The 17,583-nt window shown below is 46.4% G+C and overlaps 1 protein-coding gene across 5 annotated transcripts in view; it reads right to left on the bottom strand.

Moving 5' to 3' along the window:
* The window catches only part of LOC121552280 (SAM and SH3 domain-containing protein 1-like), a 323,777-nt gene that overhangs the window by 139,365 nt on the left and 166,829 nt on the right, over nt 1-17,583 (bottom strand). Inside the window, exon 1 of one of the 5 annotated variants that reach the window (XM_045211231.1) lies at nt 16,026-16,241. The exons of the other annotated variants lie outside the window; for them this stretch is intronic. The gene's annotated coding sequence lies outside the window, so the exon portion shown is untranslated. Of the gene's footprint in view, nt 1-16,025; nt 16,242-17,583 lie in introns of those variants that run through there. 5 annotated transcript variants of the gene reach the window in all.

Below are 17,583 nucleotides of genomic sequence, written 5' to 3'. Positions count from 1 at the left end.
CTCACCTCGCTCATAAACTCATCCTTGACCGCTGGCTATGTCCCTTCCGTCTTCAAGAGGGCGAGAGTTGCAATCCTACACTCGATCCCTCCGACGTCAACAACTACAGACCAGTATCCCTTCTTTCTTTTCTCTCCAAAACTCTTGAGCGTGCCGTCTCTAGCCATCTCTCCTGCTATCTCTCTCAGAATGACCTTCTTGATCCAAACCAGTCAGGTTTCAAGACTGGTCATTCAACTGAGACTGCTCTTCTCTGTGTCACGGAGGCTCTCCGCACTGCTAAAGCTAACTCTCTCTCCTCTGCTCTTATCCTTCTAGACCTATCCGCTGCCTTTGATACTGTGAACCATAAGATCCTCCTCTCCACCCTCTCCGAGTTGGGCATCTCCGGCGCTGCTCACTCTTGGATTGCGTCCTACCTGACAGCACCATGTGCTCTCACCACTGGTGTCCCCCAGGGCTCAGTTCTAGGCCCTCTCCTATTATCTCTACACACCAAGTCACTTGGTTCTGTCATATCCTCACATGGTCTCTCCTATCATTGCTACGCAGACGACACACAATTAATTTTCTCCTTTCCCCCTTCTGATAACCAGGTGGCGAATCGCATATCTGCATGTCTGGCAGACATATCAGTGTGGATGTCGGATCACCACCTCAAGCTGAACCTTGGCAAGACGGAGCTGCTCTTCCTCCCGGGGAAGGACTGCCCGCTCCATGATCTCGCCATCACGGTTGACAACTCCATTGTGTCCTCCTCCCAGAGTGCAAAGAACCTTGGCGTGACCCTGGACAACACCCTGTCATTCGCCGCTAACATCAAAGCGGTGACCCGATCCTGCAGGTTCATGCTCTACAACATTCACAGAGTACAACCCTACCTTACACAGAAAGCTGCACAGGTCCTAATCCAGGCACTTGTCATCTCCCGTCTGGATTACTGCAATTTGCTGTTGGCTGGGCTCCCTGCCTGTGCCATTAAACCCCTACAACTTATCCAGAATGCTGCAGCCCGTCTGGTGTTCAACCTTCCCAAGTTCTCTCATGTCACCCCGCTCCTCTGCACACTCCACTGGCTTCCAGTTGAAGCTCGCATCTACTACAAAACCATGGTGCTTGCCTACGGAGCTGTGAGGGGAACGGCACCTCCTTACCTTCAGGCTCTGATCAGACCCTACACCCAAACGAGGGCACTACGTTCATCCACCTCTGGCCTGCTAGCTCCCCTACCTCTACGGAAGCACAGTTCCCACTCTGCCCAGTCAAAGCTATTCGCTGCTCTGGCACCCCAATGGTGGAACAAGCTCCCCCACGACACTGGGACAGCGGACACTTGAAACTCTACCTCTTTAAGGAATACCTGGAATAGTATAATGTAATCCTTCTACCCCCCCCCCCCCCTATAAAAAAATATATATAAGAAGAAAGAAAAGTGGTTGTCCCACTTGCTATCATAAGTTGAATGCACCAATTTGTAAGTCGCTCTGGATAAGAGTGTCTGCTAAATGATGTAAATGTAAATGTGTGTGCTCAAATAAGAAAGCTAAGGAGATAAAAACAGAGGGCAGAGATAAAAACATGAGCACAGGTTTTAGACGCTGTGCTGAAGACGTGTCTGCCCTGTAATAAGAAAGGATGGATAGAGGAGAGGAGAATGGATGGAGTCCTCTGTTCTCTCTATTCCTTTGCTCTCCTAAAAATAATTAAAAAATGTTTTATTGAAAAAACTAATGTTTGCCATATGTTTATAATCACTCACTCATCCTTTTTGTATAATGCCAGCAAAGTTCATAGATGCACTAAATATGGCTTTATTTTCAAAGATGCCCTTGAGAGATATAGGGTTTCCTATTGGAAATTAAATTATGTGGACTGTATTTATGTTTACAATACTAGTATAAAGTTGGCCATATGTATGTATTCATTTTTCCCTTTCAATACCCTTGAAGGAAGTACCCTCCTATAGAAAATGAAAGCTATTGTCACGAGCGTCTATGTCGTCCAAGTATGACCAAGGCGCAGCGTGTCCAAGAAACATGACTTTATTAAATAAACGTTAACGGACTACAAACAAAAGACGACTCAATGAAGTCCACGGTACACTGACCAAAAGGAACAAAAACCCACAATTCCCACAGGAAAACAATCAGAATAAATATGGCTCCCAATCAGAGATAACGAGCCGACAGCTGACACTCGTTACCTCCGATTGGGAGTCATCGACCAAACCTAGAAATAAACCCCACAGAACTGCAAACATAGAAATACACCCAAATTCCAACATAACCAAACCAAACCCCAACAAAACAAATACACCCTGGCTCAAATATAAAAGTCCCGGAGCCAGAGTGTCACAGTACCCCCCCCTAAAGGTGCGAACTCCGGGCGCACCAGCATACAGTCTATGGGAGGGTCTGGGTGGGCGTCTGTCCACGGTGGCGGCTCTGGCCCTGGTCGTGGTCCCCACCCCACCTTAGTCACTATCCGCTTCCGTAGCCTCCTCCATATGACCACCCCCCAACTAAACCCCACTGGATTAAGGGGCGGCACCGGACTAACGGGCAGCACCGGACTAAGGGGCAGCACCGGACTAAGGGGCAGCACCGGACTAAGGGGCAGTACCGGACTAAGGGGCAGCACCAGGATAAGGGGCAGCACCGGGCTAAGGGACAGCACCGGACTCAATGGCGGATCCTGGCTGGCTGGCTCTGGCGGATCCTGGCTGGACGGCTCTGGCGGATCCTGGCTGGACGGCTCATGGCTGGCTGAAGGATCTGGCTGCTCATGGCTGGCTGACGGATCTGGCTGCTCATGGCTGGCTGACGGATCTGGCTGCTCATGGCTGGCCGACGGATCTGGCTGCTCATGGCTGGCCGACGGATCTGGCTGCTCATGGCTGGCCGACGGATCTGGCTGCTCATGGCTGGCTGACGGATCTGGCTGCTCATGGCTGGCTGACGGATCTGGCTGCTCATGGCTGGCCGACGGATCTGGCTGATCCTGTCTGGCAGAAGGCTCTGGCCGATCCTGTCTGGCAGAAGGCTCTGGCCGATCCTGTCTGGCGGAAGGCTCTGGCTGATCCTGTCTGGCGAAAGGCTCTGGCTGATCCTGTCTGGCGGAAGGCTCTGGCTGATCCTGTCTGGCGGAAGGCTCTGGCTGATCCTGTCTGGCGGAAGGCTCTAGCGGCTCCTGTCTGGCGGAAGGCTCTGGCTGATCCTGTCTGGCGGAAGGCTCTGGCTGATCCTGTCTGGCGGAAGGCTCTAGCGGCTCCGGTCTGGCGGACGGCTCTGAAGGCTCATGGCAGACGGGCGGCTTATGCAGCGCTTGGCAGACGGACAGTTCAGACGGCGTTGGGCAGACAGGCAGTTCAGGCGCCGTTGGGCAGACGGGCAGGTCAAGCGCCGTTGGGCAGACGGGCAGTTCAGGCGCCGTTGGGCAGACGGGCAGTTCAGGCGCCGTTGGGCAGACGGGCAGTTCCGGCGCCGTTGGGCAGACGGCAGACTCTGGCCGGCCGAGACGCACTATAGGCCTGGTGCGTGGTGCCGGAACTGGTGGTCCCGGGCTGAGGACACGCATCTCAGGGCTAGTGCGGGGAGAAGGAACAGGGCATGCTGGACCCTGGGGACGCACATAAGGCCTAGTGCGTGGTGCCGGAACTGGTGGTCCCGGGCTGAGGACACGCATCTCAGGGCTAGTGCGGGGAGTAGCAACAGGGCATGCTGGACCCTGGGGACGCACATAAGGCCTAGTGCGTGGTGCCGGAACTGGTGGTCCCGGGCTGAGGACACGCATCTCAGGGCTAGTGCGGGGAGCAGCAACAGGACGCACAGGACTCTGGGGACACACAGGAGGCTTGGTGCGTGGTGTAGGCACTGGTGGTACTGGACTGGAGCGGGGAGGTGGCGCCGGAAATACCGGACCGTGCAGGCGTACTGGCTCCCTTGAGCACTGAGCCTGCCCAACCTTACCTGGTTGTATACTCCCGTCGCCCGACCAGTACGGGAAGGAGGAATAACCCGCACCGGGCTATGTAGGCGAACCGGGGACACCATGCGTAAGGCTGGTGCCATGTAAGCCGGCCCGAGGAGACGCACTGGTGGCCTGATGCGTTGGGCCGGCTTCATGACATCCGGCTCAATGCTCAATCTAGCCCGGCCGATACGTGGAGCTGGAATGTACCGAACCGGGCTATGCCTGCGTACAGGAGACACCATGCGCCTACTGCGTAACACGGTGTCTGCCCGTACTCTCGCTCTCCACGGTCAGTCCAGGGAGTAGGCGCAGGTCTCCTACCTGACTTCGCCACACTCCCTTTTAGCCCCCCCCCAATAAATTTTTGGGTAGTACCCACGGGCTTCCAGCCTCGACTCCGTGCTGCCTCCTCATACCACCTCCTCTCGGCTTTAGCTGCCTCCAGCTCTTCACGAGGGCGGCGATATTCTCCCGGTTGTGCCCAAGGACCCTTTCCATCCAGTATCTCCTCCCATGTCCATGAATCCTTGATAGGCGTCCATAAATCCTGTTGCCGCTTGACACGCTGCTTGGTCCTTTTGTGGTGGGTTTTTCTGTCACGAGCGTCTATGTCGTCCAAGTATGACCAAGGCGCAGCGTGTCCAAGAAACATGACTTTATTAAATAAACGTTAACGGACTACAAACAAAAGACGACTCAATGAAGTCCACGGTACACTGACCAAAAGGAACAAAAACCCACAATTCCCACAGGAAAACAATCAGAATAAATATGGCTCCCAATCAGAGATAACGAGCCGACAGCTGACACTCGTTACCTCCGATTGGGAGTCATCGACCAAACCTAGAAATAAACCCCACAGAACTGCAAACATAGAAATACACCCAAATTCCAACATAACCAAACCAAACCCCAACAAAACAAATACACCCTGGCTCAAATATAAAAGTCCCGGAGCCAGAGTGTCACAGCTATGTGTGTGTGTGTGTGTGTTGGTGTGTGTGTGTGAATGTGTGTTCTCTATTGGGTTGTTTTTTTCTGTTCAAACCATTGCCGTGGCCATGGCTCAGTGTTGCCAGTTCCATAGCTGTCATTATGGGATTATTTGGGTTGAGCGCAGTCCTGAATAGCTTTTATTGCCATGGCAACAACAAAATAAATCCTTATTCCCCAGAGATACTGTACAATAGCCTGGTCCCAGATCTATTTGTGCTCTTGCCAACTCCCTTGTCATTGTCAAGCCAAACATGGCATGACAATTCCATAAGAAGTTGGCAAGAGAGCAGAAACAGACTGGGAATCAAGCTAACTCTACACCAACACACTGCAATCTGCTCGCTGCTGCGTCCTGCAGTGGCCAAGAGGAGCAATGGTCCGGGTAGAAGTTACTCTGAAGAACAGCTTACCAGCTTACCCTCCCCAAATCCTAACCATAACCATTTAATGGAGAACTGACCTTAGATCAGTAACTTCATCCATTACATCATACTGTATAATGCCAGGGTGTCGCTATGGACAGAGTGACTGCTGACCTAAACAACCTCTATACATGACAATGTCAGTCATACTGACCTCAGATCAGTAGTTAGAGTACTGAAGTGTCATACTAACACACTGACAGACATCTCAGTAACAAAGACACAGATATTTTCCAATGCTTGAGAGCCACAATGACCTACTAACAATTAGACCTGCATATAAGAGTTGACAGGGTAAACAGAGAAAAAAACGGACTTGAGATCAGCAATAACAGCATCAGAGAAGTGCAGGAAAATGTTATTCCATATGACAGCACAAAATACATTCAGACTTGACATCAGCCTAAAACTGTGCCTGAGAGAAATATTGTCCTCAAGGCACTACACACACACTCACACACACACACACACACACACACACACACACACAAACACACACACACATAAAGGCTGAGCGAGAGGTCCACCAGCTGCACTTCAGAGAGAGAAACAGATAGAGAGAGAGAGATATTTTTTTTTTTTTTTTTTTTTTACTTTGTGAGTGTAATATTTACTGTTATTTTTTTTTATTGTTTACTTCACTTTGGCAATGTGAACATATGTTTCCCATGTCAATAAATTGAATTGAATTGAGAGAGAGTGAGAGCGAGAGCGAGAGCGAGAGCGTGAGATATGTCTCTCTCTCTCTCTCTCAATGGGGGAGCAGAAAGAGGGAGAACAAGTGGGTAACATATGTAAAGGTAACTGCCAAAATAAAGGAAACACTTGAGTAAATGAGGGATACAGTCTATTGAAAGCAGATGCTTCCACACAGGTGTGGTTGATGAGTTAATTAATTAACATCCCATCATGCTTAGGGTCATGTATAAAAACGCCCAGTTGCCCATTATTTTGGCTACCATGGCTACAAGAAGAGATCTCAGTGACTTTGAAAAAGGGGTCTCAAAGGAGCATAGGGGGTTTAAAGGGTGTGTGTAGTGTGAGTGTGAGTGTGAGTGTGAGTGTGAGTGTGAGTGTGTGTGTGTGTGTGTGTGTGTGTGTGTGTGTGTGTGTGTGTGTGTGTGTCTCAGTCACCAGATCTCAATCCAATTGAACAGCTATGGGAGATTCTGGAGTGGCACCTGAGACAGCGTTTCCTACCACCATCAACAAAACACCAAATGATGGAATTTCTCATGGAAGAATGGTGTCGCATCCCTCCAATAGAGTTCTAGACACTTGTAGAATCTATGCCAAGGAGCATTGAAGCTGTTCTGGCGGCTCATGTTGGCCCAACGCCCTATTAAGACAATTAATAGGTGTTGGTGTTTCCTTTATTTTGGCAGTTATCTGTACATATTGGGTTGAGAAAACATTGTAAAACAACCCCAGTGTGGGTGTTAAGGTAAAGAGGGATGGTGTTCATTGTCTCAACCCCTCCCTCCCCTTCCTCTCTCTCTTACTCCTCCACAGACAGGACTGGGGGATCATATGTGTGGTGACATGATTAGTGGTGTTATGGAGCAGAAAGGCTGCAGCAGATGTTATGAAGGTTTCCTCACTTCCTCTGTAAATCTGGATGTCCAGGCAGGACACGCCAAACGGGACAGCTGGTGATGTCATCCATCCTCCACCTGTTGGTAGTGTGGGGTGGTGGAGCTGTGCCCTGGCCTGGCACAGACTAGCGAGTAGAAAGTTATACACAGTGGTGGAAAAAGTACCCAATTGTCATACTTGAGTAAAAGTAAAGATACCTTAATAGAAAATAACTCAAGTAAAAGTGAAAGTCACCCAGTAAAATACTACTTGAGTAAAAGTCTAAAAGCATTTGGTTTTAAATATACTTAAGCATCAAAAGTAAACATAATTGCTAAAATATAGTTAAGTATCAAAAGTTAAAGTTAAAGTATAAATCATTTCCAATTCATTATGTTAAGCAAACTAGACTGCACTATTTTCTTGTTTTAAATTTTTTTTATTTACGGATAGTCAGGGGCACACTCCAACACTCAGACATAATTTGCAAACGAAGCATGTGTGTTTAGTGAGTCCGCCAGATCAGAGGCAGTAGGCATAACCAGGGATGTTCTCTTGATAAGCGCGTGAATTTGACATTTTTTTTCTGTTCTGCTAAGCATTCAAAATGTAACGAGTACTTTTGGGTGTCAGGGAAAATGTATGTAGTAAAAAGTACATTATTTTCTTTAGGAATGTAGTGAAGTAAAAGTAAAAGTAGTCAAAAATAGAAACAGTAAAGTACAGATACCCCAAAAAACTACTTAAGTAGTACTTTAAAGTATTTTTACTTAAGTACCTTACACCACTGGTTATACGTGTGAACAATGTGGAATTTTTATAAATTTTTCACGAGTCAGACAAGGTTTTCAGACACGTGTGAAGTTTCATATGGATTTTCACACGTACATTTTTCATGTGGGAAAAAAACATTACATTTTCACGAGACACATGTCAAGTTTTACATGGATTTTTCACACGACTCAGACGTGGTTTCCCAACATTTCACATGTGATATTATAACTTTCACATATGTGCTTTATTTTGTAACTGGCGGGATTACAACCCGAGTCCCCCATTGGAGAAACTAATGTCTTGACCATTAGACCAAGCGAACCGACATTGGGTTTCTCTTCCAATGTGAAGTATATTTATTATCAATTTCTCTCAACCTCAGAATATTGACTGTTCCATTCAAAATAGGGCTGTCAAATATATATTGATTGATTGATTAATCGCAGGATTGAGAATTGAGGAAACGTTCAAATTGAGCTATAATTTAAGATTTTCCATAAAAAAAGCATTGCAAGAATATTGACCTCTTGATGTTGTCCAAAGTAATGGAACCAAAATCGCGTAAATTGATAAAGCACACTTTCCTTAACCTCAATGTCAACTTGTTTTGATATCGCATTGTTGTTTTTATCTGTAAAGATGATGTATTTTGGATGTTTTTAGTGAACACTTTCAGACATTGCGATTAATCATAGTAGTAGGGGGAACACAATCACTGTGGTGATGTGTGTGTACCAATGTTAAATAAGGCTGGTGAGGGGAGGACGGCTCGTAGTGGTGGCCGGGGTGAGTGGAATGGAATCAAGCACATGGTTTTCGTCTGTTTTGTGTTGTTCCATTCACTTGATCTATATATACAGTGGGGGAAAAAAGTATTTAGTCAGCCACCAATTGTGCAAGTTCTCCCACTTAAAAAGATGAGAGAGGCATGTAATTTTCATCATAGGTATACGTCAACTATGACAGACAAAATGAGAAATAAAAATCCAGAAAATCACATTGTAGGATTTTTAATGAATTTATTTGCAAATTATGGTGGAAAATAAGTATTTGGTCAATAACAAAAGTTTCTCAATACTTTGTTATATACCCTTTGTTGGCAATGACACAGGTCAAACGTTTTCTGTAAGTCTTCACAAGGTTTTCACACACTGTTGCTGGTATTTTGGCCCATTCCTCCATGCAGATCTCCTCTAGAGCAGTGATGTTTTGGGGCTGTCACTGGGCAACACGGACTTTCAACTCCCTCCAAAGATTTTCTATGGGGTTGAGATCTGGAGACTGGCTAGGCCACTCCAGGACCTTGAAATGCTTCTACGAAGCCACTCCTTCGTTTCCCGGGCGGTGTGTTTGGGATCATTGTCATGCTGAAAGACCCAGCCACGTTTCATCTTCAATGCCCTTGCTGATGGAAGGAGGTTTTCACTCAAAATCTCACGATACATGGCCCCATTCATTCTTTCCTTTACACAGATCAGTCGTCCTGGTCCCTTTGCAGAAAAACAGCCCCAAAGCATGATGTTTCCACCCCCATGCTTCACAGTAGGTATGGTGTTCTTTGGATGCAACTCAGCATTCTATGTCCTCCAAACACGACGAGTTGAGTTTTTACCAAAAAGTTATATTTTGGTTTCATCTGACCATTTAACATTCTCCCAATCCTCTTCTGGATCATCCAAATACACTCTAGCAAACTTCAGACGGGCCTGGACATGTACTGGCTTAAGCAGGGGGACACGTCTGGCACTGCAGGATTTGAGTCCCTGGCGGCGTAGTGTGTTACTGATGGTAGGCTTTGTTACTTTGGTCCCAGCTCTCTGCAGGTCATTCACTAGGTCCCCCTGTGTGGTTCTGGGATTTTTGCTCACCGTTCTTGTGATTGGAGTTTTTCTGCTCACCGTTCTTGTGATTCTCTAGTTTGGAGTGTGACTGTTTGAGGTTGTGGACAGGTGTCTTTTATACTGATAACAAGTTCAAACAGGTGCCATTAATACAGGTAACGAGTGGAGGACAGAGAAGCCTCTTAAAGAAGAAGTTACAGGTCTGTGAGAGCCAGAAATCTTGCTTGTTTGTAGGTGACCAAATACTTATTTTCCACCATAATTTGCAAATACATTCATTAAAAATCCTACAATGTGATTTTCTGGATTATTTTTTCTCAATTTGTCTGTCATAGTTGATGTGTACCTATGATGAAAATTACAGGCCTCTCTCATCTTTTTAAGTGGGAGAACTTGCACAATTGGTGGCTGACTAAATACTTTTTTCCCCCACTGTATATTTTATATTTGAGATTCTTCAAATAGCCACCCTTTGCCTTGATGACAGCTTTGCACACTCTTGGCATTAACTCAACCAGCTTCACCTGGAATGCTTTTCCAACAGTCTTGAAGAAGTTCCCACATATGCTGAGCACTTGTTGGCTGTTTTTCCTTCACTCTGCGGTCCAAATCATCCCAAACCATCTCAATGGGGTTGAGGTCGGGGGATTGTGGACGCCAGGTCATCTGATGCTGCACTCCATCACTCTCCTTTTTCATAAAATAGCCCTTACACAGCCTGGAGGTGTGTTGGGTCATTGTCTTGTTGAAAAACAAATGATAGCCCCACTAAGCCCGAACCAGATGGGATGGCGTATCACTGGAGAATGCTGTTGTAGCCATGCTGGTTAAGCGTGCCTTGAATTCTAAATAAATCACAGACAGTGTCACCAGCAAAGCACCCACTCACTATAATACCTCCTCCTCCATGCTTTACAGTGGGAAATACCAATGCGGAGATCATCCGTTCACCCACACCGCGTCTCAAAGACACAGCGGTTGTAAGAATATCTGGCCAATAAAATAAAATATTTTTTGTCTGAATAGTATTTCTGTCTGTAATAAAGAAAAACTCATTCTGATTGGCTGGGCCTGGCTCCCCAGTGGGTAGACCTATACCCTCCAAGGCCCACCCATGGCTGCACCCCTGCCCAGTCATGTGAAATCCATAGATTAGGGCCTAATTCTTTTTTTTTAAATTGACTGATTTCCTTAAAGTGGTGCCGGAGAAGATGGCTGCCATTTTACAGCCCTCTAACCAATTGTACTATTATGTGTGTTTTTTCGCGTTATTTGTAATTTATTCTGTACGTAATGTTTCTGCCACCGTCGCTTATGACCAAAAAGAGCTTATTGTTATTTATTTTGCTCTTTTGCAACCCAGTATTTCTATTTGCACATAATCTCTTGCACATCTAGCATTCCAGTGTTAATACTAATTGTAATTATTTTGCACTATAGCCTATTTATTGCCTTACCTACATAACTTGCTACATTTGCACACACTGTATATATATTTTCTGTTGTATTTTTTTGACTTTATGTTTTTTTACCCCATATGTAACTCTGTGTTGTTGTTTTTATCGCACTGCTTTGCTTTATCTTGGCCAGGTCGCAGTTGTAAATGAGAACTTGTTCTCAACTGGCTTACCTGGTTAAATAAAGGTGAAATAAATAAAAATAAATAAAGGACAGCGATTACTCACCTCGTATTGGACAAAGATTTTTTCTTCAACGAGCCGGACGCGAAGGATATCCTACAGACACCCGACAAGGCCCAAATCCCAGTCATTTGCATGAGAAAGAGACAGAGATATCGTGGACGTAGGTCAGGGTGCCTTGTAAGGATCCGACGGCGAGCGATAAACTGCCTCTTCCATCAATCCTATTAGCCAATGTTCAATCATTTGAGAACAAATTGGACGACCTAAGATTATGGTTATCCTACCAACGGGACATAAAAAACTGTAATATCTTATGTTTCACGAGTCGTGGCTGAACGACGACATGGACAACATACAGCTGACGGGATATACGCTACATCTGCAGGATAGAACAGCTGACTCCGGTAAGACAAGGGGTGGCGGTCTGTGTATATTTGTAAACAACAGCTGGTGCACAAAATCTAATACTAAGGAAGTCTCAAGGCACTGAGCTAAAGGGTAGAGCTGCCGCTTTCAAGGAGCAGGACTCTAATCCGGACGCTTATAAGAAATCCCGCTATGCCCTCCGACGAACCATCAAACAGGCAAAGAGTCAATGCCGGACTAAGATTGAATCATACTACACAGGGCTTGAAAACCATTACAGACTACAAAAGGAAGCACAGCCCCGAGCTGCCCAGTGACACAAGCCTACCAGACGAGCTAAACCACTTCTATGCTCGCATCGAGGCAAGCAACACTGAAGCATGCATGAGAGCACCAGCTGTTCCGGATGACTATGTGATCACGCTCTCCGTAGCCGATGTGAGTAAGACTTTTAAGCAGGTCAACATTCACAAGGCCGCAGGGCCAGACAGATTACCAGGACGTGTACTCCAAGCATGTGCTGACCAACTGGCAAGTGTCTTCACTGACATTTTCAACATGTCCCTGACTGAGTCTGTAATACCAACATGTTTCAAGCAGACCACCATAGGCCCTGTGCCCAAGGACACTAAGATAACCTGCCTAAATGACTACCGACCCGTAGCACTCACATCTGTAGCCATGAAGTGCTTTGAAAGGCTGGTCATGGCTCACATCAACACCATTATCCCAGAAACCCTAGACCCACTCCAATTTGCATACCGCCCCAACAGATCCACAGATGATGCAATCTCTATTGCACTCCACACTGCCCTTTCCCACCTGGACAAGAGGAACACCTACGTGAGAATGCTGTTTATTGACTACAGCTCAGCGTTCAACACCATAGTGCCCTCAAAACTCATCACTAAGCTAAGGATCCTGGGACTAAACACCTACCTCTTCAACTGGATCCTGGACTTCCTGACGGGCCGCCCCCAGGTGGTAAGGGTAGGTAACAACACATCTGCCACGCTGACCCTCAACACGGGGGCCCCTCAGGGGTGCGTGCTCAGTGCCCTCCTGTACTCCCTGTTCACCCATGACTGCATGGCCAGGCACGACTCCAACACCATAATTAAGTTTGCTGATGACACAACAGTGGTAGTAGGCCTGATCACCGACAACGATGAGACAGCCTATAGGGAGGAGGTCCGAGACCTGGCCGTGTGGTGCCAGGATAACAACCTCTCCCTCAACGTGATCAAGACAAAGGAGATGATTGTGGACTACAGGGGAAAAAAAGAGGACTGAGCACGCCCCCATTCTCATCGACGGGGCTATAGTGGAACAGGTTGAGAGCTTCAAGTTCCTTGGTGTCCACATCACCAACGAACTATCATGGTCCAAACACACCAAGAAAGTCGTGTAGAGGGCACGACAAAGCCTATTCCCCCTAAGGAGACTGAAAAGATTTGGCATGTGTCCTCAGATCCTCAAAAAGTTATACAGCTGCACCATCGAGAGCATCCTGACTGGTAATGCGTACGGCCGAGTACATCACTGGGGCCAAGCTTCCTGCCATCCAGGACCTCTATACCAGGCGATGTCAGAGGAAGGCCCTCAAAATTGTCAAAGACTCCAGCCACCCTAGTCATAGACTGTTCTCTCTGCTACCGCACGGCAAGCTACAAGCTGCTACTCTGTTTATTATTCATGCATAGTCACTTTAACTTTACCCACATGTACATATTACCTCAATTACCTCGACTAGCCGGTGTCCCCGCACATTGACTCTGCACTTGTACCCCCCTGTATATAGCCTCCCTACTGTTATTTTATTTTACTGCTGTTCTTTAGTTATTTGCTTTTATTTATTTTACTTAACACTTTTTAAAAAAATGCATTGTTGGTTAAGGTGCATGTGGCAAATAACATTTGATTTGATTTGAACTCAGTACAATCTTTGAAATTGTTGCTTGTTGCGTTTATATTTTGTTCAGTATACATGTGAAAATATGGTGTCACATGTAAAACTTAAGCTCAACAGATATTTTACATATGAAAACGTGATTTTAACTGCAAAATATGTGTACGCGACCAATAACATTTAATTTGAACACAGTGACTGACAGGCAGACAGACAGGCCATGAGGCTCCATTCGCTATATCCACAGCCAAGTCTAATGGTAAACAAATCCCAATGGTCCACCAGCCCTGAGAGAGAAGTAGTCTCTAGTCTTACATTTTTGTCATTTAGCAGACGCTCTTATCCAGAGTGACTTACAGTTAGTGAGTGCATACATTATAATTTTTTTATTTATTTTTCATACTGGCCCCGAGGGAGATATATTCTAGGAAGAAAGACAGACAGAGGCAGAGACAGACACAGCTACTATAGTGAGAGACAGAAAGAGAGCTTTGATGGCAGAATCCCCATTGATTACCTCCCAGGCAGAGAAGACTAGAGGCAGAACAGAGCAGAGGAACCCTTCCTTCACATCACCACTAGTTACCATCACTGTGCCAACTCACTACAATCTACCTCTGAAACCCGCACTCATCTGGGATATGGCCGATGCGCTCTGCTGATGCCAATAAGACAGGTTACTGTTCACTAAATTTGGAGTTTAACATTTTGATAACTAGTCTTTTCTTTTCTCCTCTTTTCAGCAATTAGCCATTTGCTTTCTAAACTATGTTTTTCCTACGATGTGTTTTGAAATATTGCGATAGGCCTAAATGCTTTTCACTGACCGCCGCAACTCAACAATCAGCTATTTACTGCATGCGCTGCCCTAAATTGCGCGCTTAAAACAATTCACAGTTAATTTTTAAAAGAAGCTAATGATCTTCTGTGGCCAAATCATGCTGTCTGGTGTAGTATTTTGAATGATTGTATTTATTTCTGTATAGGCACAAGTCATTATATAGCTAATTTTGGCATATTTTATTCAATTTACTTTAGGGGAAGCCCCTAGCATATTGGATGCTGACATAACCGGTGCATAAAACAGCTGGCCAAGTTCAAATGCCAACATCAAATTGAAAGCAATAGGCACACTGCCTAAACGGCTGACCGGCAAAGCAAACTGTCTGGCACTGTCTCTACTCTCTGCTTTCTTAAAGTGAGCGAAAGATGCGCAGGATGGCAGCTGTTGCATTGGAATGATTTTTGTCTACTTTTTTGTACATTTTTGGGCTTGAGCTAGGGTATGACGACTGCCATACCCAACTGACGCCCCTGCCCCCCGCTGCCCGTGGATAGCTTCATCCATGTGCCAAGAAAGTCTCAGCCTGTACAATACAAAACAAAACAGCATGCCTTGTAGGAGAGCTACCCTGGGAGGCTCTTGGCTCCATACCTCCTTCCCCTCCTCTATCGCTCCTTCTCCTCCCTCCCTCTGTTCCCTTGTTTCTTGTTAGCTGGCCGCTGCTCCAGATGCCGACTCCAGAGGCCAGGAGGGAGAGAGGGAGAGAGGGAAAGAGGGAGAGAGGGAAAGAGGGAGAGAAGAAAATGAAAGATAGAGCTCCACACTCCCTCAGCAACATAGATCTTGGTCAAAGCTCCTCGCCTCTAAACACACACTCAAACACACACTGAACAATGGCGCTCCTCAAGTGAACAAGGACTGAACATGTGTACGTGTATGCTTGTTTCTGTGTTGTGTGTGTGTGTGTGCTTGTCTGGGGGAAGAGGAGATCAATAAACAGCCGTGAGGCTTAGAATCAGCGTTGATATTTAGCAGGGTTCTTTACTTGAAGTCTTGGCTGGGCGTGAGGCTTTTGTTCTCGGTCAGTGGCCCAGGAAAAGGAAATCAATAGAGGCTTGAGAGGCTGATGATAAATAGTAATGAACCCTGATCCATTCATCCCTCTCTCTCTCTTCATCCCTCGCTCTGTCTGTCTGGCTCCAGAGAAGAGATGTGAGGCACCTCTCACACTGTCATGTCCTGGAGCACCAAGGAGCAAAGGGCTAATTGCAGCTAATGGAGCCAGACACATACACATATAAACACGCACACACACACGCACACTCACACACAGACAGGCAAGCAACAGGAGGCACACACACACTCAGCATGGGGCTGTGTAGTGAGGATCAGCTATCATCGTGACTCAGCAGCATCAGTCAGTCAGAAAGCAGAGGAAGGCTGGCATGCTTCACAGAGTTTCAGTTAACATACCAGCTCTCCCAGGCCAACCCAATCTGAAATCAGTTACACTCTCCATGAAACTCCTGTCTAAAGCTACAATTTCTCTAACTGTCTCATGACAAGTCTTCATAGTAACTCAACTCTGGTGAGTTCTATTTCACTTTGTTCACAACTCATGATTACATTAATTCATCTTCCAAAACATTGAAATCTCCGACAATACAAATAAATAAAAGAATAGAGAAAATGTTCCCGAAAATTGAAATGAAGGAACCTCACAAACAGGGTACAAGTACTCACCACTATAGTAGAGCCACGGACAGTCCAAGTATTTCAGAGGAAATGGTCTGTAAATGTACTGCTTACTGTGTGTGCCTTTCTCAGAACGGGAGCAACAAGTAGAGTACAGTAGGCTAGAGAACAATGCATGGCTTGGCGGAGCAGCAGAACAGAGCAGCAGAGTAACAGAGGTCCAGTCATGAAGCACAGATCTACCCCAGGGGAGGGAGGGGGCTAGTCTCTCTCTCTCTCTCTCTCTCTCTCTCTCTCTCTCTCTCTCTCTCTCTCTCTCTCTCTCTCTCTCTCTCTCTTCTCTCTCTCTCTCTCTCTCTCTCTCTCTCTCCCCCCTCTCCTCTCTCTCTCTCTCTCTCTCTCTCTCTCTCTCTCTCTCTCTCTCTCTCTCTCTCTCTCTCTCTCTCTCTCTCTCTCTCTCTCTCTCTCTCTCTCTCTCTCTCTCTCTCTCTCTCTCTCTCTCTCTCTCTCTCTCAGCTGCAAGCCCAGTGGGACCGGTCTAGTAAGTATGACTGGCATATTCCTGTTGTAACATAGAAAGAGGAGCCCCACCTAAAAACGGATCCGGGCCAGCCCCTCCCACCAGCCCAGCTGGCTGCTGTGTGCTAGGAGCTGACGGGCTGCCTGCGTGCCTGCCGCAAACTCATATTGAGTCACTTGTCTGTCATGGTCATAAAGATCGAGACCAAATTACAGGGCTCTTCAAATTCTTGCTTCCAACTCTTCAACTCTCTCTCTCTCTCTCTTTCTTTCGTTCCCTCTCTTTCTCTCCTTCTCCCTCTCTTACTTTCTCTCTCTCTTAATCCCTCTCTCCTCTGTGAAAGGCCCTAATTTATAAATGGCCCACATACATGGAACGGAAGAAGAAGAGGGGGAGTAGAGAGGGAAAAAGTAACTCGATACAGCTAGAAAGTAACAATTATTTAAATGAGTCACTCAGTGAGGTTGGGGTTTTTCAATGTTAAATCGGGAGAAGAAGAAGAAATAAACCATCCTCCCGCTTTGGAACGATAGAGGGCCTGACAACACCCTAGGGCCGTGGGAGAGAGGAAACGAGGGAAAGAGAAAAAGAGAGGAGGAAAGAGACAGAGGGCAAGGTGGGACAGACAGGGCATTGGAAGATGACCAGCAAGCCCTCCTTGTTCTTCTCATGAACCCCAAGGGAAGGACGGGGCTTACAGAGTCAAACAGACTCGCTGACAGGCATAAGCATCCACAATCCACCACAGTAGTGAGGTCACGTGGGACAGTTGTGGACATAGAGATCCTATTAAATTACTAATGAAGTTAGTATTCTAATTCCTAATGATATGGTTGTGGAGACAAGAACTGCTGCAGTGATATGGGACAGTTAAAGCCTAAACTCACCAAAGGCATGCGTACCTGGCGTACGTGCGATTCATTTTAGAATGCATTGTTTTGAATAGTAATGACCCAACTATACTGCATCCTGTTAAGATCTGCTGTCACAACATTTACACACAGTCAATACGCTGGAAGTAGCTCTAATGGCAAACATTTAAAAAAGCAACTCACAAATGCACATGCACACACGCACGCACGCACA

Source organism: Coregonus clupeaformis, chromosome 36, assembly GCF_020615455.1.
Source record: "Coregonus clupeaformis isolate EN_2021a chromosome 36, ASM2061545v1, whole genome shotgun sequence".
Taxonomy (NCBI): Eukaryota; Metazoa; Chordata; class Actinopteri; order Salmoniformes; family Salmonidae; genus Coregonus; species Coregonus clupeaformis.
The sequence above is the reverse complement of the archived record's forward strand: the minus strand, read 5'-3'. Positions and strand labels throughout refer to the sequence as shown.